Genomic DNA, 25424 nt, shown 5'->3' with positions numbered 1-25424 from the left:
GGTTTCTGGAACCAATCACCTTCTCTGTTGTTATTACTGGAAAGGCAGGTAGAGCTGTAGGTAGGGCTTCGTGGAAACTGTCCCAGAGATATTTACCCACAGATGTAGTTAAAATTTGCCTTTCTGCCCTTTGCTATTCTTCATCAGAATTTAGAAATTCCTCAATCTTTTCAATTCTATTCACCATTGCCTTCTGCAATGTCTGAATTATGTTCCAAAGCCTTCATTGAGGATTCTAAATATGAAGTTTGTCCTCTAGAGATAACATCTCATCTTTGGACATAATTTTTATGGCATAAACTGTGCTTTCTTGTATTGACAATCTTTCCGCCAATCTGTCATACGCTTTAGACAAAATCTGATTGTCACATTCAGCAGTTTTGATACTCTTAGTTAATGCTTCAGTTCCTACAGAAAGGTACTGAAGCTTATGATCCAAATCATCTGTTCCCTTTTCCATAGTAACGAATTTCTCCTTAATATCAGCCACTAATGTTTCAGTTCCTACAGAAAGGGACTGAAGCTTACGATCTAAATCATCTGTTCCCTCTTTCATAGTAATGAGTTTCTCCTTAATATCAGCAACTAATGTTTCAGTTCCTACAGAAAGGGACTGAAGCTTATGATCCAAATCAGCTGTTCCCTCTTCCATAGTAATGAATTTCTCCTTAACATCAGCCTGTACCTTTTTAAAATTTTGCTCAGTTGATCAAGTCATGTTAAACAAAGATCTGTTCTCTTCCTGGAGAACCTCAAACTGATTCTTGAGAATATTTTTGTCATTCTCAATTGTTTTTAAGCATTCAACCTCTGCCTTAAGAATCCTGGATTTGTCTCATAAAGATTTTATCATATTTCTATTATCAAACCATTTAGTGCCTAGGAAAACTACGAATCCCAGACGTATCCATAGATGTGGGGTGATAGACACCTCTAGTAAAATCTCCCATATGGTACAATTTAAAAAAAAAACTGTTAAATTCTTGAATGGTAATGTGTTCAGACATTTTTTTTTAAATAAAAGAAAATTTTTTTACCTGCAATGACTGGTTCCTGCCAGTAGTGGTCTCTGTGGTTTTGGAGCCAGTCCTGGAACTAGCTATTGTAGACCAGGCTGGCCTCGAACTCACAGAGATCTGCCTGTCTCTGCCTCCTGAGTCTTGGGATTAAAGGTGTGTGCCACCACCACCTGGCTAAGTCACTTTGTATCAGACCAAATCTGCCGCTGTGGCGGCTTTTGTTGCAAAACCACAGGTACTTTAGCTTCCGCTAATTCAGGCAGCGGGGTTCTGCTGCAAACTTAGCCAAGGCAGGCAGGGAGGGGTTAATTGCTTCGGCAAGCAGGGCAGAATGGGCCTGTGAGGCCAAGTGTATCTTGGACTCAGCACTGGGGCCCGAGTACAAACTAAAAAATGGCACCAGGGGGTGTGCTGTGTTAGCTAGCGGGCTAAGCGCTTGATACCAATCGTACTTCCTGAGCTCTGGTAGCTAATCTTACTCACAAAGACTGGGAAAGATTGAGCTCCTGCCCCCCGTGCCGGGGCGGGGGCAAAATAGCCCGATGTTGGACGCCAAAATGTAACGGTATAAATTAATGCAGATAGATTGTAAAAATATATACAGCTTTAATGGGGAAATAGACTTACAGAACCACCTTTCCCATGGAGACCAGGAAAGCAGAAGCGATGGCTGGGAGCATGCTCGCCAGATTTATAGGTAAACATTAGCCCGAAGTGAACACGCCCCCTAAGGGGCAGGACTTATCCCTACAAATAACCTAGTTTCTTCTTTCATTTAGTCTGTGTGTGTGAAGGCCAGACGAGGGCACTAGACCTCATTACAGATGGTTGTGAGCCACCATGTGGTTGCTGGGAATTGAACTCAGGACCTTTGGAAGAGCAGGCAATGCTCTTAACCTCTGAGCTATCTCTCCAGCCCCCTAGTTTCTTCTTTGTATGGCATGAGACATGTCTGTTCCTGGCAGCACCAATCTAATTCAGAAAAGATAATGACCATGACCATATGGACTTTCCTTCCTTTGTGGCAAAAGCAAGCCATTGGGCAAGAAAAATTTCCTGTCTCAACTGCTGACAGTATGCTCTCCTAATTAGACAAGCAGGACTGCCAAACAATGTCAAGACAAGAAAGGACAGCCCTTCATATTATCCTGCTTAACAGATAAGTCTGTTGAATATGTTAGGTCTATAGACCAAAGATGGATACCCTAACATTGCAGAGGAACTTTGTATGACTGTCCATGCAGTCAGCTGTTTCTGTCATTACTCACATTTTTTTTTTTTGAAAAAATGCTTGCACTTCTTGATTTCTTGGCCAATGATATTTTCTTCTTGTGTCTCTGAGGAGTTGAAGATTAGATATTTATAGTTATAGTTTTCCCTGTTTACCTGACACAGAAAGAAAATTATGATAGAAAGTAAATTAGGTACAAGACGTTGGACTCATAAAGATAGAATGGATATGGAGAATTTTCTATGAATTTGTCAAATGCAAATGTACTAGACATTGTTGATGTATTTATTTCCTGTATGCATTGCATACAGCTATTGTACTTATTATATATAGTTTTTCTTATATTAGATATAGTCTTTTTTATTTTACACAAAAGGGGGGGAAGTAGTGGCATTACACTTGTATTTTAATAAATAAAGCTTGCCTGAAGATCAGAGATTAAAACAACCCAATTGGTCAGCCTTACAGACCAGGCAGTGGTAACACATGCATTTAGTTCCCAGTTGCCACACTAATTGCCATAGAAACTGGGCAGTATATGCCTTTTATCTTAGCCCTAGAGAGGATTATAAAATGGGAGTAGACAGCTCTCAGTCTCAGTCTCATTATGAGATTTTTAGAGGCAGGTTCACCATTTTGGACTGAGGTTGAGGTAAGAACCAGTGGCTGGCTGCTTTGCTTTTTTGACTTTCAGGTTTAACCCCAATTTTTCTCTCTGAGTTTTTATTAATCATGCTTCACTTCCTAAAATATATGCATCATATACATATACAAAGAGTTTAAATTAGTGCCATATTACAGGGTAACAAATCCCAGTGTCTGGTATGGATTACCAGTTTTGGAGTGGTTAGACACCAAGATTCTTAGACCTCACAGACATTATACACTATTTCCAATGCCTGTGGTTACCCTTCAGAACTTAATAATAAAACCCTATTGCTGGACAACATATACTTCAGTCATAGAATATGGAGATATCAAGTTGGTACTGATCTTCAGGTCATATATTCATTCCTACTGACTAGCTTTCATTGTGCTGGGGGTTCTATGAATACTACATTAGAGGAAAAATAATCCTCAAACATATCCAAGTGTGAGCCAGGCAAGCTAAATAATTGCTAGTCTGGCAAGAGATGCTCATTGGTTAAATAGGGCAAAGAATGTCATGGCAGTTACTAACTACTTTCTGGTTGGATCTAAGACCCATTCTTCAAGATAAAACCCCTACTTGAAACACCATTATTAAGTACCAAATCCTATGGCTAGATAAGTCATAGTACTTAGGGGAGAACCTACCACTATTACTCTATTAAATGAACATAGTATTAAATACACTCCTAATAAATTATTGTTATTCCCATAGATTAATTTATCTGTTAAACCTCACCAGGAAGGTCCTTTTTGCAGTAGATGATGATTAATACAGAGATCCACAACTGGTCAAGGTGTAGAGAATCAGACATTGTAGAGTGTTCAGACCTAAATAGGACATTATATCACACCCTTCTTTTCAAGACCATGGGATCATCTCAGATAAGGAAGCACAAAGATTGTTAGAATCAGAATTGCTGGATGACTACAATGAGACACTGTTTTCAAGCCATAACAGGACAGTTTCACATATGAACCTCCGTCAATCGTGACAGCATACCCAATACTCGCATAAACTCAAACCAGATTGTGGTGCTGTGGTGGATGAACATAAAGTCCCACCCCTAGGTGAGGAACTTGGTAACTGATAGGTGCTGGAGAAGGGGGTGTTAGTTTTATTTAAGGGTGAGGACTCTGTTACACAAACCACACTGCAGTGGCTGGCGATACACTCAAGAGTATATGGGTAGCATAAATTGGATTTGATGGGTATTTAAAAAATGAGGCAGAAGTGGTGCACACATTTAATCCCAGCCCTTGGGTGGCAGATACAAGTGGATCTCTGTGATTTTGAGGCCAGCCTGGTCTATAAGAACTAGTTCTAGGACAGGCTCCAAAGCTACAGAGAAACCCTGTCACAAATAAATAAATAAATGAATAATAAATAAATAAATAAATAAATAGAATATAACGTTGGGAATGTATGAAAGGGGGTGGATCTAGGAGGAGTTCAGGGAATTGGTGAATATAATCAAAATTAATGTATAAAATACTTAAATAATTTATAAAATATTAAAATAAATATGAATATTTGAAAGAAGAGTTAAAATCATCAAACATATTGACTCCTTCTCCAGACCTGAAGAAATAGAAAGGACCCACTTCTACAAATGCTTTGGTTCAGCTTTCCCTTCTTCAAGGAGCCAGGGCATCTGCTTTGATCAACTTCCAAACAGAAGAGAGAAGGAAAAGGTGTGTGAAAGGGAAGTAATTTTGTAGAATAATGGCAGGAATTCTGTAAAAATTTAGTGTCACAAATCCAAAATGAACGCAGTAAAATTAACATTGTCAAGTTTCTTCCAGGGTGTGGTAACCAAACTATGCTTGGACAATAATCAGCTGGTGTCCTGGAGACACACAAAATTAGTTCTGTTGTCCCTTGACATCAAACCTATCCACCCTCCAACAAAACCCACTTTGTTAGCTCTGTTCTCCTTTTGATGCAAAATAAGCACATTAGACAATCAGAGAGTAGAAATAAAGGCTGAGTCATTTCAGAATATAATACTACAGAAGTTTTATTAAAAACAAGGAATAGTACAATTTAGTGATACTCAAACCTGAAAAGACTAGCTTAACTCTGTGCAACAAGCAAATAAAAATGGCATGCATGCAAAGCATATTAAAAGTGCTATAACTACAACAAAATGAAATTCTCTGGGTGAATGTTACATAACTTACCTAGATGTGTCTTAAACTGGTGTAGCAGAAACTGCACAAACAACAACAACGAAAAAGGCTGCATATTGTATTACAGTTTTATCCCACTAATTTATTCTCCCTGGCCCTGACTTGGACATTAGCAGCCAATAAAAGCAATTTTTAAAATATGCCATTTAATATATTTCCCACCTTTCAGTTTTTACTCCGATCCTTTTATGAATAGCTGTATTGGTCATGAATTGCTTGCATTTTATTATATCTACAATGATTTTTAAAAAGGGGAAAATAGCTCATGGGAACTCTAATCCCTCCTTTATAGAAATAATTAAGCTCTTTTATTTGTAATAGGGAAATCTTTGGGGAGTGTAGAAAAACTATCAATTGGCAGTTAAAAGAAGAAGAAAAAAAGTAAAAGAAGATAATATTTAAACACACCCTAGGCATTAAAATTTCAGGAAGGACTGCATATGGAAGGATGCAACAAAAATGTTGAAAGCTCAACATGCACATGATTTCTGCTCCATTCTTTGCGGCAGTTGTTCGGCATAATTGGCTACTTAAAATCTCCTGGACACCTAGATATGCAAACGTAAAGGTAAAGTGAAGTAAATAGGCAAAAACAATGTGAATTCCAGAACTCGTTTATGCTTTTTTTTTTTAATCTCTGCTCCTAACACTCCACCCAGTACATAAAAATCAGGCATGACTAGAAGAGTTGCTTTTCTACTGCAGGGCTATCTGTTTGAACTTCAAACATAAAGACTAAGTGGGCCATTTTCTGAAATGGTTGGCTAATTAGAATCCTGGTGAAGAATGAAATTTACTTGTCCCACTATGGAAACCTGCAATGGCAGCAGGACTTTGGAATTGTGTTTTGAAATTCTGAATGAATACCTGTGCTTTGAAATAATTCATACATGCATCTTGAAATAAATATAACTTTCCCATTTACTTACTGATTACTGCAAACACAGGGTAGGTTTATTATAGCTACTTCTAGTCACTGAAACCCTGATGGGCTATGGCCTCAAGCACCTATCACACCTCTTGGGGAAATCATTACTATAAGTTGTCAGAAGGACTATATGACTTCGAATGACTTTTGTTTAGTTTCTCCCCCAGCTTCTGAAATAATTGTTTTGAAATTTTACCTTAGAGATCCTTCTCATAAAAGAAAGACGATTATCAGATAAAAGACTTATTCTTATCATTTATCCATCAATATGTAGAAATTCATTAGTCCATCTATGCATTCAGTGAATTAGGTGTCAATTATATATATGCATTTTATCAAGCAGTGAGAAAGCAGAGATGAATAGACAGATTTCTATGACTGTAAAGAAATTTTCAGTCGCCTTAAAAATGGTCATCTTAAAAAAAAAAGAAAAATGGTCATCTTGTGGAACATAACTCTTATCAAACTACAGAGAATGGAAAGAAATTCCATTTGTAATGAAGAAATAGCAGAAGGCCTCATATTATTTCCTTATCAAATGTGACTATTCATTGTTAACTGATTAATATAATCACATTTTAAACTGCACATTCCAGAACATATTTTCATCTATTTGGAATTGGCCCACAGTGCCTACAAATACAGTATTAAAGGATAGAAATTTATATCTATGTAGAGACATATCATCATCTCCCTTAAGACTTACTCCAGTTTACTCAGTCAATAACCTGATCAACAGACCACTTCTCAGGAAGCTGGATCAAGCTTAAGTCCTGTGAAAAAGATAGAAGGACTAGTGATCCCTGTACTGAGATATGTATCCATCTGTCTCGGAGTCTCTCCCCTCAGTGCTGTTGCAGCGCCATTCATTCAATTTCGTAACTCTGCCCCTTTTATGAGTTACTCAGAAAAATAGAACTTCTTTTTCTTCTTGCTATCACTTATCTAAGCATGCTTTCCCTAATACTTTGGGCTCCACTCTTCCTCTAAAGCTGCTTCTCCCTTCCATGTGGCTATGTTTCCACCCTGTGGCTGACCTTTACACCTTCTGAACTCAGACAGCATGGTTTTATCTCTTCTTTATCAGTCCCCTCTAGGCAGCTGCCAAGAATTATAATTTGCCTGCTCTGAGGCTTAACTTTTAAATTCTAATAAAATTATATGCAAACTTTCTTCTCTTAAATTCTTCTAGGAACTGCAAGATGAGACCTTAATTTTCCTAGTAATATGGCAATTTCCATTAACAACAATATCTACGCACATGTGACACCTGTAGTGTGCATGAACCTACTAATTCTTACCACTGCATCTTCATGAATGTGTTTATTATTGCACTTTACCATCTGGGGCAATTTCTCTCATGAATGTCTGTCTTATGGTGTGGTCAGCAGAATTAAGAGTTTAAAATAAAATACTTCACGTCAATGTAAAAGTATTTTATAAATATGATCATATAATTCTCATAATTCTCAGGATTTCAAACCTAAAGTTCAGGATTTAAGGAACCAAAGACCCAATACGGTTTTGTACTTGGATTCAATCTTCAAAACAGAATAGATTTGGCTAGTCCAGAAGAGCCAGAGATCCATTCATCTTTTTCTATTCAGGTTATTGCACGTAGCCTGTCCAGTCCATAATCAACAAATATTTGAAAAGAAGAAAAAAAGACATTTTGAAGGCCATCTGAGGATGTCTGAATCCCCGAGTAAATGGGCAAAGATGCATTTTCTGGTATAGAACAGCAGCTTCAAAATTTCGAAGTGCCAAAAGGAAGTACTACAGTTACAGGCAGATGGGGGTTGTGTAGATTTGGAGAAGCTGATATGAGGATGTAAAGCAGATGTGTTCTGGTTGAGATGATGAAAAAGCTTCAGGCAAAAATAGTTGATATGCCTCTGGGAAGACAGTGAGGGGCTACTCCTAAGCTTCCAGCAAGGAGATGAGCATGGCAGTCCTGTCTTTCACAAGGATGCATTGCTGGCCCTGAGGAAGAACAACTGCAATCTAAGTCAAGTCTTAAGAAGCTGTGGCGATTCCTGCAAACTCCCAGTTAAAATTACCTTCACAAAAGGCTCAGCTGAAACTGAAAAATAAATAAAAACACATAAGGCTGAACATGTATAGTCTTTATTGATGTTTCTCTTCCTACATGATCTAGGATAATAATTGTTTACCTATCGTTTGCCATATATTAGCCATGTTTAAAGTGTATAAACAGTTGTTTAAATGCTACTACATTTTATGTAAGAAACTGACATCTATAGCTTTTCCTGTCCCTGGATAACAAATCCCCTCCTGGGGGAAGTCTTGCCATCACTAGCCGTGTCTCAAATCACCAAATTTCTCATTTATCTGGAATCTTCTTTCTTTGCTTCCGTGCCAAGTTCCTTTTCACCCTTCATTTTTATACTCTTGTTTACCTGGTACCATTCATTGATCAGCTTTTGTTCCATGGCTGACTACTTTTCATCCATCTGTCTCTGTTGAAAGCCCTACTTTATACCAATATATAAATAAAGAGGAAATACAAATGTAAGGATGTAAAAAGAACTATTCAACCTTAAAGTTATGCACCCTCTCACTATGGAACATTGTCACTCGAGCCAAGAATAATACTGGTTAAATTTTTTAAAAAAATAAAATCCAAACTCTAGGAAATATTCACACTGTTAAACCCACTTCAAAAATGATGTATTTTTCTCATTTTTTTCTTAGCCAGTATGCACTACTACTTTATGGTTATCTATTCTCAATGTTATAGTTTTGTAGGAAGGCTAAGTAGATGACACTATAAGCTTTGATTTCCACTATAAGCTTTGATTTCCTTTGGTGCTTTGCACTTTTTCCTGGATGAGCTTTGCCTTGATAGGAGCCCACAGGACTTACTTATCCCATTCTGTGAAAGCTACCCTGAAGCTATTCTTTCTGCATAAAAGTTCCAAAGCTCAGACCAGAGGATTGGACTCCTGCACTGTTCTTTTCCATAGAAATGGTCTCCCACAAATCTCTGTCCAAGAGGACTGCTCCAAGATAGATAGATGGCTTTAAACTATTGTACTACAATGGAAGGGAGACCATATGGTGGAATCTTTTGACAGTGTTCTGTGAGAACTATAGTATATCTTAAGCTAGAGAGCTGTAACCAAAGAAATCAGAGAGACCTTGTTTCCTTCCCAAGGTCATAGCTAGAAAAGGCCTTTATTAATGTTAGTCTGTGTCTATTCCTTATTATCCCATTCCCCCTCCAGGCTTCATATATACTGACACATCCCTCTAAGGAGAGCTCGTAGGCATAGTGCCAGTTTTGGAGATAAGTAATTAGTGACTAGAGACGGTTGTCAGTTGTAGTTTGTCTTTGAAGTCAGAAGTTTCTGAGGAAAACTCACAGGTCTTAATGTGGACAATTAGTGCATTTTGCTCAGTCTGGCTTCTTCATGTTGGAACTGGGAGCCATGATGATACATGGCTTATAAAGCTACTGTGAGAAAGTAATGGGAAAATATATCTTAAATGCCACGAACCTTGTTTACTGGTAGGCAATGAATGCCAAATAAGTGCAGCTATTCTTTTGGCAGTTGGAGAAACACATATTCCTTCTTCAAACCTCTAGACAGAGCTGGAATCAGAACGGCATCCTTTACTTTTGCTTACATGCCTTTCTTCTTGCAGGGCCATAGTATTAATATCATGGTAAATATTTGTTGTAATATTCATGGAGGTAATAAAAACCGTTTGTTCCTTTTGTGATGACTTTTGCAGAATTGTTCAACTGTGTAAATGATGTCAATGATTAAATGAATTGAAATCATGTCACAAAATAACACAAAAACTCCATTATGGAATGGCTAACTAAGTAACTTACTGATTGAACAAAAAGTTATTCTAGCTAATGAAATATTAAGTTATCTAAGAAAAAGTTGAAATATTCAAAATACCTAGCTAACTTCTAAGGACAATATCAATGACTCTGTTTCTTTTTCTGCAGTCTCCTGTCTCTCTTCCCCTTTCCTTGTAACATCATACAATATCAAAATTCTGAGTTGAACGGAATCTAAGCCTCTCTCACAATGACATTTAACTGAAAATGTTTACTAGCATAGCATATGGCAAATATTTTGTTGTGTTTTTATATTAGTATGTATCATCCAAAAAACAGAATTTAAAATATGATTAAATAAAATGTGTCATACCTACATGATGGAATATTATTTGATTTTGGAGAGGAATAGAGTATTTATACCACAGCATGGATAAGCTTTGGAAGCATTATGCTGAATGAATGAAGCCAGTCACAAAATGCCACAAACTGTATATTTCTACTTATACTAAAAGACCATGACAGGAAATTATGTTTGATAAAGTTTATTATAAAATAATTTTACAAATAAAGAAAAATATCACACATATAAAGTAACCAGACCCCAAATATCTGCAACATAATAAATTTTTATACAGTTAAGATTGGCACAGAAACAGAAGCTGTAAATTTTAGACTTTGGGTATTGAATGTATTTTCTGCACTTATCTACCACCAAAGTCAACGCATCCTCGGCTGAATTAGAGCTAGAAAAACAAATAGCTATATAGCCTCTTTTATAACTTGTGTCCATTATTTGTATTTAGTTATTAACTTGATACAGTATAGCATGAAGTGAATGTTTGTTAAAATTAGAATAATAGCTGTTTAGAGTTGAGTGAGGATAGAGATGAAAAAAATGTTCATGGGGTCAGGATTCCAAGGTTTCTTTTGTGGTTTATGAAAATATTCTAAAGTTAAATTGTGGCAATGTTCACATAACTCTGTGAATGTACTGAAACATTGAGTTGTATTCTTTAAAGAGGTATACTACATGATGTGTGAATCACATCTTAATAAAGATCTTAAATTACATCTTTAATACATCAGCTATTGCCACATAATGCCATTCACTTCAAAGTCTATCGTTCCTAATAGCATGTATTGTTTGGTACGTTGTAGGAAGTGTTCTGGGACAACTTTGTTTAAAGTTTAAGTCAAGTTAATGCATGTGCCACATTTCAGGGCTGAACAACTTGATGCTATCAGGAATATGAATTTCTCCCTGAAAAAGTTCAAAGTTCCTAGGAGGCCAAAAGAAATATAGTGTGTTTTAAGGCTCATCACGGGCTCAGTAACTGTCACTTCCAGCCGCATTTTGTTACTAAGTGTAAGTAGCTTTAGTAGAATGCTTTTCATTAACATATTGAAGAAATATTCTCCTTTTATAAGTTTAAGGAAATGAGAATGGATATTTGTTGAAAATTTATCAAATCTATTACCTATCTTAATATTTAACACTATATTAACAATGAAATATGTTATAATATCATTATTACATATGTATGTGCAGATAGATAGATACTGTTTGCTTGCCTGGCTTCCTTAAAAAATGAAATAAAATTTTGTTTAAAAAAAAACCTGCAATAATGAGGACATCAAATTCACTGTCCTTTTCTTCTGTATAAAAGAGTCTAACTTTCCAAAAAACTGTCCAGGAAATGTCCTCTAATCATTGCAGTATTGTGCAGTTTAACTATGGTTCATCATCAACTACAGCAACAAAATGGAGCCAATCTGCCTTGCAGTGCTGCAGGTGGTACTCAGTGTTGGAAATTTGCAGAGTTCTGCACAGTGGTGGGGCCCTAAGGCCTAACAGAGGGGCAGGTGGCATGTTGGGGCTGGCTCAGCAACAAGCCAAACAGGATATTGTTATGATTTACAAAATGAGTTCTGTGACACTACAAATGTACTTGCCTTATGATTTTGAAGTCATTTCCTGGGGTCAGAAAAAGCCAGAATTTTGAGCTTCCCAAACTAAGTGGTTTATCAAAATCTGATACCTACTTCTACTTCAGAATTAATAATAGGAACTAATCACAGAGACTTCCATATTATCCTTTGAGAAAAAAAAAAAACTACCTGTATTTGTGCCCAGAAAAATCCAGTATAATGTTTAAAAGCTTAGAGGGTTAAATGTTTCCAATCAGTTTGACCATGACACTCCCATGAATAATATTGAGGAAGGTGCACTCATTCAATTTCTGCTCTTCTTCAGTTAACAATAATTTACAAAGAGTACAAATATTGCCAGATTGCAACGGCCCAGATATTATACAAAGGGACCCAAAGCTAGCCAAGTTCAGAAGCTTAAAGGGAAAAAAAGCTCTCTCTTTGGCTATGTGACACTAGACAGGATATAGATTTTGAATAGTTGACTGTCCAAAGATGAACTGGAGATATGTTGTCCAATCCTACAGCTCGGTGCCTTACAAAATAAGGAACTGTCCTTTATGCTCTAATACCATGGTAGAAATCCATCTCTCTTTGCTTCTGCTGAGACCCAAGAGGACACTTGTCTGCATGTAATTATCCCCAATTGAGCCGAGTCATTGGACATTTGGGAGAGACCCTGCTCTGTATTTTACTAGCTCTTCAGTGACTCCTGAACCATGAAGTAAGTGATCATGTCAGGTCAGAGTTTATTATGGAAACAGAGAGTCCTAAAGGACTGACATTGGAGCTGACAGCAAGGTGGCTGACTTGTAAAGGAAGTCTCCAACCACAAAAGCCTGAATGTCTGGACAGTAGAGAACGTCTTGGAATGATTTCTTAACAGTTTTCAGAAGGAAGAAGAAGAAGAAAGAACTTCTTGACTTTGCCAGCCACTTTGCTTTGATATTCCATGTAAGTAGTTCAGACATTCTATTATGTTCTATCTAGGGATAGAACAAAAAAAAAAAAAAAAAAGATAGTGGGTTTTAATAAAAATCCTGGTGAGATACTTCAGCAACTACAAAGCAGCATTCGTTTCCTAGGCTGAATGTTTATATAATTCACAGTAGACTCAGGCAATTTAGACTGCTAATGTATTGTACTGCCAGGCTATATTCAGCCATAAAGATAACTTCCCTGGCATCACCTTGCCCCTAGTATTATTATATGCCAAGACACCAAGATAACATAACAGGAAACTATGGAGGTTTCCTTCATATATAAAATTGAAAAGAACTAGAGTACATTCATTGTGATAATGGATGAGCATGCAAAATGTAAAAAATTCATACACTCACGTTATCAATTTATACACTTCCAACAGGTTGAAAAATGATGTTCACAGAGGAGTTTAAATTCTAAAATGCACTCCCAAGAGGCGAGTGCTTTTTAAAGATGTTTTAGACTCGAAATTGAAAACATTTTTTTTAAAAGCATGTACAAAACTTCCAGCCTGTTAAAGAAAATGAGAAAGCATGCCAAGGCTTGGGAGAAAATATTATATATATATATATATATATATATATATATATATGATGACCTAAAAAATATAAATAACTATCATAACTCAACAACAAGGAAATTCAAAATTCTATTAAAATGATGCAAATTGTCAACAGACATTTCACTGTAGAAAGAGATGAGTGGCAGGGAAGCAGACACAATTTGGTGGCCATTATTGTCATAAAGGAGGGACAGACTAAAACAGCTGCCACAAACCTATTAGGACATGAACGTCAGTTAGTGCTGAAGAGATGCAAAGGGATAGGGAAGTATATTCTTTGATGTTGGAGATAAATGTTGGTACAGACATTTTGGAAGACCGTTGGATGATTTCTTTTTAAATTGCATGTTTTTGCTCTACAAATTGTAAGTCATGTTCTTTGGTTTTTACTCCTATGAACTGAAAAGGTATAGTCACTAAAACCAGCAAATGGCATAGTGATTTTTTTTATAATTGCCTAACCTCAGAAGAAAATTTGATGCACTCTTTCTTCAGTAATGGTGGTCATAGTAAAAACTGATGCATTTGTTCAATGCAAAATTAGTCAGACCAAATCAGAATTGAGCCAGTAACACCTCCATGAAGAAGCCATGGAGAAAATATAAATGATCACCCCTAAGTGAAAGAAGCCAACCTGAAAAAGTTACATATTGGATGATTCTCCATCCATGCATCTGGGAAAATGAAATTTAGGAGACACTGTAAACATTAATAGTTTTCAGGGGTTAGGGGATGTTGGATAAGTGGAAAGCAAACATTTTAGAGCTTTATTTGTTGCAAGGAAGAGGGCCTGCTTGTTTGTCCCAGCCATCCGGCTAGCTTAGCCCCAAAATAACCACAAAGAAATTGTATTAATTAAAACACTGCTTGGCCCATTATCTCTAGCTTCTCATTGGCTATCTCTCTCATCTTGATTTAACCCATTTCTATTAATCTCTATATCACCACGAGTTTGTGGCCTACCAGGAAAGATTCAGCATGTTTGTCTCTGGCAGCTCCATGACCTCTCTCTCTCTCTCTCTCTCTCTCTCTCTCTCTCTCTCTCTCTCTCCTTTCTTTCTCCCAGCATTCAGTTCTGTTTTTGTCCACCTACTTAAATTTTGCTCTATCAAAAGGCCAAGGCAGTTTCTTTATTCATTAACCAATGAAAGCAACACATAAACAGAAGAACTCCTACACCATTTATGTCTTTTAAAATGATAGACATATCTATATGTTTGTCTAAACTAAAAGAATGAACAGCAGCAATAACAATCTCTAATGTCAAAAGCCACTATTCCTAGGTAGATGTTAACAAGTGTCTACTTGCCGCAGATAAGAAACCAGCTGGAGCAAGTGACCCTGAGAAGCTAACAAGAAACAGCTACAACAGAACGATGAACTTCCTCATGGTATCTCACTGTGTCTCATCTACAACAAATTCCCCTCCTCTCCATGTTATCTCCTTCCTTCTCCATTTTCCCATCTCCCCTCTGTACTGCAAACAGCTTGTGGTAAATACTGCTACTTGGGGAAATTTTTCTTCTCATTGATCAACTCAACAAATATGTTTAGAAGAACCAAACAAGTTAGAAATTAACCTCTAACACTATATATGATCTTACATGGGAACAGAAGAACAAGTAGCATATAAAAATTAATTTTGTATGAGACCAGGGCTCAGCTTTTGGCAGACATCTACAGATTATACGTGTGCTGACACTACACAATAAAAGTAGATCCTGGTGCACACTTTAGTGTCTCTTCCCTTACTTAATGACAGATATAAAGCAGAAATACCACTAAAGTCCAGCGTGATGAAAAAATGAGTTTATTGGGGTTACTTAATAAGAGCAGAAATGATTCACGGATAGCTGTATCACCAAAATTCATCCCAGCATGCACAAATGGTTAAGAAAGTTGGAAACCTAGAACACAATGCATAACTTTTAGGCAGCTTAATAGGTGGAAGTGTCCAGTCCAGGTAACTAATCTAAGCCTTTTCCAGATAGCTAAGCTGGCCTTTGCCTCTTCAGAGTAGCATGACTTCTCTGAGAATGTGTCTCAGAAACCCTTACTGCTTGTATAATGTTGGGAAAGGAAGGATTTAGTACATCTGGCAAGTTTCTTGGATTTTCTAAAGCCCTTGTGTTGTTTCTAACATGAGCATTAAAGTGTCTCCCTGAATGATGAAATGTTTCACTTCCCTTTAGAATATGCAAAGTCTAATAAGCTTGCCAATAGAGAGTTTTTAGTTTGGAAGAAATTGCTACGTAACAAATGTAGACCATGATCCTTATGTAATAATGATGAGCTTATGTAGATTGTAGCAATTGTGCTACTAAGATGGGATGCATAGAGTGTGTGGGAATTTGTACAGTTGAGAAGACATAAGTGTAGAAAACCCTCTGTACTTTCCACCAGTTTTTATTATTCAAAACTTCTCTATAAATTCTAGAAAAAAACATTGATTACAAATAAATGACACAAGACAATTTGTTTACTCATGACCATTAACATTGCCTGAGTGTTAACTTGTGTTGCTGTGATCCTTTTCAACTTCATTCTTTCTTAGTCTACTATTTAACTCAAATTAACTGCTATGCCAATCCCATGCTGGTTCTGCTCTACCTTTAATATGCGACATGAAATATGCTGCATAAACTGTTCATTTTTACTGTTCTTAAATATTTGATTTCTTCCTGATTCTTTTTCTTTCTTATAGTATGACTACATACATTGTTCCACTTATCTTCTTAAGTATGAATACAAGGGATTTCTCTAAGGAGAATTTGTGATCCTACGATAAATCTTTAATTTCTTAAATGTACTTATTTGTCTTTTGTGTCTTTCTATGAAATAATTGCTTTTTTGTTTTTATCAGATTGCTTAACTTTTTCTTGTCACTGCTTACTTGCACCAGTTTGTGACTTTTTGTTTCACTTTAGTTATGAATATTCCTTTTTGGTGTGTGATACTGGGAATTTGAAGCCCCCCCCCCCTGCTCATTCTGGGCACATATTCCACTGAGATGTAAAATCATATCTCAGTTCACAGTGTTCTAATTTTGATAGTAGCTGTTTTCTACTAATTTTAGTAACAACAGCAAATGTATATGTTTTTCCTTTTTTTTTTTTTTGCATGGTTGCTATCTTATTTGTGAAAGTGTTAGTGATAAGAAGTTAAAGATAGAGGTCCATAGTGTTCTCTTTAACATCCTAAGTGTTCCCTCCATCTTTTATGGACCTCAACTCAAGCCAAACTGGATTTGTGATTTTGACACAGAAAGGAATTTCAAGACTGATCACAATGAAGCAGATTTGGGATTTTGTTATAAGTATTTTGGTATAGACTTTAAGCGTAGTGTTAGGACAATATATTGATCAAAACCTATCCAAGTATAGGTGTGGGCAAGTCACAATTAATGTTCTTAGCATTAGCCATACATACTGTTTTGGTAGCTCTCAAGTTAGATTTCCACAGGTTGTCACAAAAGCCTTCCCACTTTTCTTTTGACAACTGATATCTTAGGGTGTTTCTGGAGATACCTTAAGTGGAGTGATAATTTGCTAAAGTAAGAATAGGAGCCACTAGGCTACACAAGTTACATGTCTTTCCCTTGTAACTGGGCTCCTGGTGACAGTCCTAGAAAATTGTATGTTTATAGCTCTGACAGGCGAAAGGACTTAAGCAGTTGTTAATTGTACTGCAACTTTTGTTTTTTATTAGGCAAAAGGCTTCACCTAGATTCCAGAATGAAGGTCTTTTTTTTCCTTCTTATGTCCCCAAAGCTTTCCTTATCTTTCTATCCTGCCTTGTTCTCATATATGGATACCAGAAATGCATCCTTTTCAGCTTTTTTTTTAAACAAAAGTATCTTGTCTCTCAAATTTGACATTAATAAATGTGAAATTGACTTGCTTCATGATAGTTAATATTTTCATGTATTCTTGTTTAAGCATACTTTGTTAAATATTCAATATTGATTGACCTCCATGATCCACCCTTTCATACACTATATATCTATGATTCATGTCTGTTTGCTGTTAACATTTGTTGTTTCATAGGATTTCTTAGATTTCTATACAAGCTACATTATTTTATTGATCAATAACTTATTATGATGTTTTTCATCTACTGGTGAGATACCAATTGTTCTTTTCCATTGGTATTTGGTTATAGCTGTTCTTTTCATCTTTCTATATGAACCTTAGAAACAAATACTCAAATCTTATTCTTTCTCACTTATATATTTGGAATTTGGGGTTAAATAGCAACTAATCAAAACTTTTATTTGGGAAGAATTGACCTATTAAGGTTATACATTCATACTCATTTGGTGGATTTCAATAGTTTTCAACTTTTAACTTAATTTAATTCTGATGAAAAATTAGATATACATACATCTTATATGAAAATTTTAACTTCTTTTTGCCTTAGTGTATGGTCCACTTTTGTTACTTTATCTGCATAGTTATAATGATATGTATTTGTCAATAGGCAGCAAGGTTACAACAATATTTTTAATTATGCTTTTAAATATTTATGTTGATATTGATATTTTGCCAACCTAGATATACTAGCTTTCATTTGATTGCCCTTTGCATAAAGCATTTTTCTCATTTATTATTCCTGAACATCCAGTGGAATTGCTTCCCATATGACTTTGTAAGTAACAAACAACTACATATTATTTTTATGTAGTTCAAAGATTATTCCTTTAGTAGGATTGTTTCATTTGTTTAAACATGTAGTAAACATAGGAATAATTAGGATTTATTTCTACTATCTTAGGCTTTAGTTTCTATTTTTCCTACTTTTTATACTGATGTTTTATTTTTCTTCTTTAATGGCTTATTTTAGATTGATTGGGACATTGAAGGACTCATTTCATATTTTCATAAGTGTTATCATGCATATGTAACAAAGTCTAAAGTTAATCAACTTCTTTACAGCTCCTCCAAATACTGCACGGCATTTATTACCACCTTCTACTAAAGATAGTTTGAGATTTTAGCTTTTGACTGAGTTTTTACTAACTGCTTATGTAGTCATCATTTGTTTATGTATTAGGACAAATTTACTGGTTTCAAGATTTACCTTTTCTACAGACCTCACAACATTTCCTTTGGGAGTGATTTGCTATGAGTCTGAAGTACATACTTTAGAATCCCCTTCACTGGGATGTGTTGGCAGAATAGCTTACATTTTGCTAGCTGACCATGCCCCTTTTGAAACTCTAATTTCTACACAATGCTCTCCATTTTATATGCATCGCTCAATCATTAATTTAAGTGCTCACTTCTCATGATTGTTAATTTCAATATTCAGAGTCTGCATCAAGACACATTGTTGTGGTAGACTGAACTAATGATGCCTGCCCTAGCTTATGAAGGTAATGTCCTTAAATATTACCATAGGAAAACATGACTCTATCATGTCTACAACTTGGTTGAGAAAATGTATAAGGGTAGAAAGATATTAAAAGTTTCATAATATCAAAGATCTCTTTGTTGGGAATAAAGTATTGAGAGTAGAAAAGATATGTAGCCATTAGGTGTGATTTCAGGGCTATTATTTGTTTGTTAAGGCCACCAAAAAGAAATACTATAGACTGAGTCACTTGGTCAACAAAAATTCTTTGCTCCCAGTGTTGGAAGCTAAGTGTTTCCAGCTAAGGTGTTAGCAGAGTTGGCTTTTTCTGTGTACATTGGAGGATAACCTGTCCCATGTTTCTATCCCAGTTCCTGGTGGTTTGCTGGTCATTGTCATTACTTACCAAACTGTTCTTTCCTGTCTTTATATCATCTATCCTTTTGTTATCATCTTCCCTTTTTGTTTTTCTTCACACAGTCCTTTGTTTCTATGAGAAGAGAGTCATGCTGGATTAGGAATCAATCTCCTCCTGTATGATCTCATCCAGACTATAACTACAATGATTATGATTCCAAAATTGGGGATACAATTCTGTTCAACAGATCCTTGTATATTCTGTGAGTTTAAGTACATGGCCTTTAAGACTTCAACTGTGGAAAATCTTTGAGACTTAGGTTGAAGCATTCCCCCAGAGGGAATTAGAGTTTGATTTTGCTTTAGTACCTGAATTATGTCCAATCTGGAGCTGTTATAAAATCAATTCTCACCAGGAGATTTCTGAGGACTACCTAGGAAATGTGAATTGAGATTCCAAACCTACACCAAGGTCCTACCTATAGCTTAACAATAATAGAAGACACCTTTCCAATGTAACCTTAGGATTGAACTAAGATTCATTTGTTGTCTCTTTATCTCGTGAGTATATTTGTTTGTTTTCCTTGGCAATGTGCCCTTTTATATTGATGTTCATAAATACTATATATGTCCAAGTTTTTTGCCAGGGCATTCTAACAGATTTTTGTTTTAGGGCCCATGGACCAAATGTTCTCTAACAGTGATGTTCAAGGTAACTAGGACTTAAAGATGTTTCTAGGAAAGTAATAGCTTTTTTTAAAAAAAAGATTATTATTATTATTTTCAGATTATCTTTGTGCATGCAAGCATATGATGTGCGTGAATGTAGGTCCCCATGAAGTCTAGAAGAGGGTGGCAGTTCCTGGAGCTGGAATTCCAGGCAGGTTTTAGTCCCTGATGTGAGTGCTGAGATCCAAACTTGGGTCTTATTCAAGTATGGGGCATGCTCAAAACCACTGAGCCATCTCTCTACTCCTTAAATGCTAGCTTTGGCAGTTATGCCTGTTTTCTTAGATCTTACCCTTAACCTCCACTTTTGGTTATTAATGATTTCTTCTTTATTTCTTTTTTACAGAGTTGTCAAAAATAACTAAGCATGTATTGACCAACATTTCATTTGTTTTGCCATGGAGGAATTAATCAGTTTCTCTTCATTGTTGTACTGCCCAGTGCTATGTCTTGCTGGGGCTGTTGTATTTTTTATATAAATTTTATTTATTTATTTATTTATTTAATTTCTTTATAAACAGGTTTCTGGTTTTTTTGGTTTCTTTTTATCTGTCATCTGTTCTTTTTTATTAATTTTATTTTTTTAAAAATAAACCATCTTTTTTCATTATCCATACCAATCCAAATTCCCACCCTGTCCCGTCCTCCCATTCCTTCCACTTATCCCCCACCCTATCCTCCATTCATTCCTCAGAGAGGGTAAGGCACATTGCTTTGGGGAAGGTCCAAAGTCCTCCGTGGGTTGTGATAGTTTTAAGGAGGGAAAACTGGGGGATGTTAAGATGTAATGATGGCAACCACAGTGAAGATTTGGAAGCAGAGAATTTGGGGCCAGAGAGCAAGGTGTCTTCTTTCTAAAAAAATAAGTTTATTTATTTATTTATTTATTTATTTATTTAGTGATGATTTTTGGTGAATTGTGGTGGTGGTACTCGTGTATGTGTGTACACGTGTGCCCTTGTACACATGTAGCAGTTATAGGAGACAACTTATGGGAGTCACTTCTGTCATGTGGGTCATAGAGATTTAACTCAGGTCTTCAGCGTTGGCAGCAATTTCACTTGACTCTCCAAGGTATCTTCATTTTAAGGTCTGTTTGAGGGAAATAATGATGTGGTGGTCATACACCACAAGGTTGCAGGCTTAGATGTCATATAGCCTATTCTATGGATTTTCGAGAGCTACACTAACAATAAGAGTCACAGAGACCCTAGATAGAGGAGTGGAGGTTATTAATGTATGAGTCAACCCAAGCAGTGACGAACTGTAGGAAGTAGCGGTGGTTGAGATTGTTTCCCTCTTTGCTTGCAGTGAAAGGGGCCTGGGCCTTTCATGAAAGTTTTCTACTTAGAACCTAAAGAGATTGGTTGCTGTAACAAAAGAAGTCTTGAGAAAAAGATTTGTGTCCAAAATCAATAGCTAATATGTGTGTGTATACATATATGTGTGTGTGTGCTGATATTGTGCTAAGTGTGTCACAATAATTCCTTCATTTAATCCTCACAAAATCCACAATGTGAGTATTCAGTTTTTAAATGCAGAAATTCTGTCTTACAATAGAAAATGTGGTAGCCCAAGATGACACAACTGAAAGGTGATGGCTGTAGAATTCAAACTTGTCTCAGTTGACAAAGTCAGTGCTCTGAAACATTATTATATGCTACAACTTGTAACAAACATGTTATGAAATGGAGGAGCAAGGATTATGTGCATGAATTTATTGAAAACACTGTGATGGCAAGTATAGTTTTCTTTGATCAACTATGAGGGTCTAAGTGCTTCAGTCCTCATGGTGTTCAAATAGATGTGCTGAATAAAATTAACGTGGAAAAGCATTCAGGAACTGTTATCCTTGGGCATATAGACATCAAACCAGACTACCTGCTATTGTCAATAATCAGGTTGACAATTTGATAATGTTGAGCATTTGGGCTAGAGTTCCCTGTTCCTAGTGCTTTGATTTCACATGCTCCTGTCTTCAGGAATTAGATTCGTCCTTGCTCTGGATTCTATAAGATGTCAGTAGTCCTTAACATGTATTCTTTGTTTCCAATCTATGTGATCGAGGATAGAATCCACGATTCTTTTTTTTTTCATATGAGGAGTATTGGGATAGAAACTCAATCACTGTTAATTAGAATATTAAATTCATACCATTGTTCTTTGTAATTACTGCATATCAGCTCTTGTTTTGTGTTTACTGTACTTATGACACTTCTGCAATTTATTCTTGCAGTTTCCAGTTAGGACATGAGAAAACTAGGGATGTCACACAGTTAATCAACAGACAGTGAAGTTATGAAACCCCTAAAAACACAAATTCTTCATGTACTGTCTATTGGATTAGTCGTTATGTTCCCAAAGCCACTCTGAACTTTTAGTCAAGAGACTTTCCCTATGCCATTTCCTCTTCCCAAAGGCTTCTTTTTCTAAAAAAATTGTTTTTATTGAGCTATATATTTTTCTCCTTCCCCTCCCTTCCTCCTGCCTCCCCTTCTACCCTCTCCCATGGTCCCCATGCTCTAATTTACTCAGAAGACCTTGCTTTTTTGTACTTCCCATGTAGATTAGACAAAGGCTTGTTCTTAAAGGCCAGTGAATTTCCATACATTCTTTCTGAGCAACACAAGTGCTATCTCCACATTAAAAACATTCATGAATGAGAAAAGCACTGTTCATGTGGAAAACTATTTCTGGCTTTGCTGTTATTTGCTTCTGTCACAGCTCCAACCCCTGTGTGTGTGTGTGTGTGTGTGTGTGTGTGTGTGTGCATGCTATGTTTATTCATTTCATAATGAGTCTCATGACCACTTTGGCATGGACAGTTGTAATCCAGAGAAAGGATCACATCACTGATTTAATTGGATCTGTAGAAGCCAGCATGGAAACAGGAATGCATACTGTGACTGAATTAGTGATGACATGCTACAGGTTCATCTTGATTTTAGTTTCATCTAAAACTCTTACTCCACTCAATCCCCACTGTAAGGTAGAAACGAAACTTGGTTCATTAATAGGATTTAGAACTAGACTTTAGGAGGATAAGATGATGAGAAATGCAAAATCAAAACAACTCTAAGATTCCATCTTAAACCTGTAAGAATGGCCAAGATCAAAAACACTGATGATAGCTTATGCTGGAGTGGTTGGGGAGGGGGGTAAAGGGAACACTCCTCCACTGCTGGTAGAAGTGCAAGGGATTACAGCCCCTTTGGATTTCAGTATGGTGATTTCTCAGAAAATTAGGAAACATCCTTCCTTAAAACCCAGCAATACCACTTTTGGGTATATACCCAAAGGATGCTCTATTGTACACAAAGACATGTGCTCAGCTACATCATAGCAGCATTGTTTGTCATAGCCAGAACCTGGAAACAACATGGATGCCCTTCGACTGAACAATGGATAAGGAAAATGTGGTACATTTATACAATGGAGTACTACACAGCAGAAAAAATGAGGTAATGACATCTTGAAATTTGCAGGCAAATGGATGAAGATAGAAAACATCATATTGAGTGAGGTAACCCAGACACAGAAAGATAATTATCATATGTACTCATTCATAAGTGATTTTAAAACATAATGCAAAGAAAACCAGCTTATAAATCACAACCCCACAGAACCTAGACAACAATGAAGACTCTAAGAGAGACCAACATACAGCTAATCTACATGGGAAGTAGAAAAAGACAAGATCTCCTGAGTAAATTTGGAACGTTGGGACCATGGGAGAGGGTTGAAGGAGAGAGGAGAGGAAGGAAGGAGAGCCAAAAACAATGTATAGCTCAATAAAATCAATAAAAAAGTCTCTAATATTCTTGACACTGTCTGCAGAAAGAGGTTTTAGGAATAATAGACAGCAGATAGGAAAATTCAGAGTTGAATAAAAATCTAGACTCATCAAACCACTTTCCCAGATCTGGAGCGCAATGGCTAAGAGTACTTGCTGCTCTTCCAAAAGATCTGAGTCCATTCCCCAGCACCCATGGCAGGCAGATCACACCCACCTGTGTTACTCCAGCTCATCACCTCCCAGCCTCTATAGACACCTGAACACCTGTGTACACAAACACACAATCACACACATATACACACACACAAACAATTAAATATTTTAAAAGCACTTTCACTTCATCCTGGTTTCTCACTAGCCCTCTAAGTGCTAGTTGACCTAGGGAGGTGGAATAGCCATGTCTTAGATTCCCACACTGGATGATAGCTCAGAAAATACTAAAATGAGTTGCTTTCTTGTATTGTAGCATACAGCCCACAATTTTCCACTGTCTTCATCTCAATTTATTCTTTAGAAGAGAGAAACTTTAGAAACTTGATTCATGCTAAGTTTAAATAAATGATTTCTGGATGATACAGCTCTCCAGTCTGTGTCTAGCCACAAAGAAAGCTGTGTGTGATTTAAAGACTGTTGGACACCAGCCTCAAAGATTCTTATTTGGTGGGTTTATGATCAAACTAGAGATTGACCAAGTACTTGAGGTGATTCTGATGCAAGTATTTCTTAGGCTCCAATTTGTGAAACACTAGAGAAAAAGAAAGGCTAGGCTAAATGTAGCAATTTTATGGTACAAACAGAGAAAAATATGACCTAATGCCTAAAATCTGTATCTCTTAAAAGATAAAAGGAAAATGTAGTAGTGGGAAAGGGAAAGGATGTAGTAGGTGGGGTTGAAGTGAAGAGCACAAAATGTCAACAGCAAATGGACTAGCTAAGAGACAGGGAAGGCAAAGCTCAAGTGCAGACAGTGTCCACTTGACATTTTTTAAGTAACAGAAAGACAATTAGAGTATGCATTCTGTGCAGTTTGCAGTGCTTGCCTTAGGTTTCCAGGGCATTTGTATTGGAAAGAAAAAAGAAGTCTGTTGATGTGATTCCATATCTAGTATTGCCATTTGTTCTTTTTCTTCCACAGAAGGTGTTACTTTCTATTTTTCCCCTCTCTGCTCTCTAAACTAGGTAACCATTTGGTTGTTTTTAATTGTCACATTTGTTCTCATCCCAACGTGCTAAATGGAACTTGAGCAAAAGCCAAACCCTCACATTTCTTTTGCTTCATTCCAAATCCATACAATAGGGGTTAGAAATGTTTTTCTTTTGCTTTCTTAGTATGAATTTTTCTTAAGGTTACCATGTTGATTAGCACCCAAGAGTCAGAGAGATTCCAGAGTCCCTGTCAACTACTCATCACATTCTGAACATCTGGACACAATGTAAATAGAAATCAAAATTATGGTATCTTTAACACTCAAGTCTACCTGTGAATAAGTGTCAATTGCATATCCTATTATTTTCTTACTCTCTTCAATATAAATATTCAATATAAATTTCTTCTCCAAAATAAGTTGTTGTGTTCAGATTCTGATAAACTCATGGAAAGAATGCTGCAAATACTTTAAAATTTCATTCTAGAAAGAAAAACTATTTGCTAGGCTAATATAGTTAAAATAAGAATTGAATCCAAAGTAGCTGAGTTATTTTTTTCTTTATACAATAAAATTAAAGCTACAAAATGAATAAAAGTTTAAGAATCTGAGATCACAAAACACTCTAAGCTAGAATGTAATAGAGTTCACTTTCACCCACTACTTCCTTTTCAAATATTTATTCTAAACCACTTATTTATTATTATTATTATATTTACATGTATAAGTGG

The sequence above is a fragment of the Alexandromys fortis genome, unplaced genomic scaffold, assembly GCF_014885135.2.
Source record: "Alexandromys fortis isolate MF-2015 unplaced genomic scaffold, M_Fortis_MF-2015_v1.1 scaffold_276, whole genome shotgun sequence".
Lineage (NCBI taxonomy): Eukaryota > Metazoa > Chordata > Mammalia > Rodentia > Cricetidae > Alexandromys > Alexandromys fortis.
Note: the sequence above shows the minus strand (reverse complement) of the source record.